Source organism: Molossus molossus, unplaced genomic scaffold, assembly GCF_014108415.1.
Source record: "Molossus molossus isolate mMolMol1 unplaced genomic scaffold, mMolMol1.p scaffold_m16_p_2, whole genome shotgun sequence".
Classification (NCBI taxonomy): Eukaryota; Metazoa; Chordata; class Mammalia; order Chiroptera; family Molossidae; genus Molossus; species Molossus molossus.
In genome coordinates, this window is record NW_023425355.1 from 94,433,463 (window position 1) to 94,434,747 (window position 1,285).

A 1,285-nucleotide genomic window follows, 5' to 3' on the forward strand; every position below is an offset into this window, starting at 1 on the left:
TTCCCGCTAGGGGCACACACCAAAATAAATAAATAAGAAAGAAAGAAAGAAAGAAAGAAAGAAAGAAAGAGAGAAAGAAAGAAAGAAAGAAAGAGAGAGAGAGAGAGAGAGAGAGAGAGAGAGAGAGAGAGAGAGAGAGAGAAAGCCCTGGCTGGTTTGGCTGAGCGGTTGGAGTGTTGGCCTGCGGTCCAGAGAGACCCGGGTTCGGTTCCCGTTAAGGGCACGTACCTCGGTTGCAGTTTGTCCCTGGCCCTGGTTGGCCGTGCGGGTGGCAGCCACTCAATGTGTCCCTTTCACATCGATGTTTCTCTCTCTTTCTCTTCCTCTCTCTCCCTCCCACTCTATCTGAACAAAAAATGGAAAAAATGTCTTCGGGTGAGGAAATAAATAAATAAATGAATACATAAATAAATAAATAAAATCAAAAAACATATTTTTTAAAAAAGTAAAGCCTAAAGTAAATAAAGAAAATAATAAAGGCAGAGCAGAAATAAATGACACAGAAACTAAAAAATTATATATAGAAAAGACCAATGAATCCAAGATCTGGTTCTTTGAAAAGATAAACAAGAGTGATAAACCTTTAGGCAGAATCACCAAGAAACAAAGACAGAGGACCCAAATAATAAAATCATAAACCAAAGAGATGCAGTAACAACAGACACTACAGAAATACAAAGGATTATAAGAAAACACTATGAACAATTGTATGCCAACAAATTGGATAACGTAGGTGAAAGGGACAAATTTCTAGAATTAGACAATCTTCCAAAACTCAACTAGGAAGAATCAGAAAACCTGAATGGATCAATAATAACAAATGAAATTGACATTGTAATCAATAAACTCCCAGCAAAAAAAAAAATAAACAAATTTTAAAAAGCCCCGGTCAGACAGCTTCACAGGGGAGTTTTATCAAACATTCAAAGAACTGACACCCATTCTCCTCAAACTATTTTGAGAAATTCGAGAGAAAGGAGGACTTCCAAGCTGCCATCAACAAATCATCAAACAACAAGTGTTGGCGAGGGTGTGGAGATAAGGGTACCTTAGTACACTGCCGGTGGGAATGCAGACTGGTGCAGCCACTATGAAAAACAATATGAAGTTTCCTCAAAAAATTAAAAATTGAACTGTCATTTGACCCAGTGATCCCACTTCTTGGAATGTATCCTAATGAGCCTGAAACACCAATCAGAAAGAATATATGAACCTCTATGCTCATAGTAGCGCTATAGCTAAGATCTGGAAACAGCCCAAGATTTCATCAGTAGATGAGTGGATA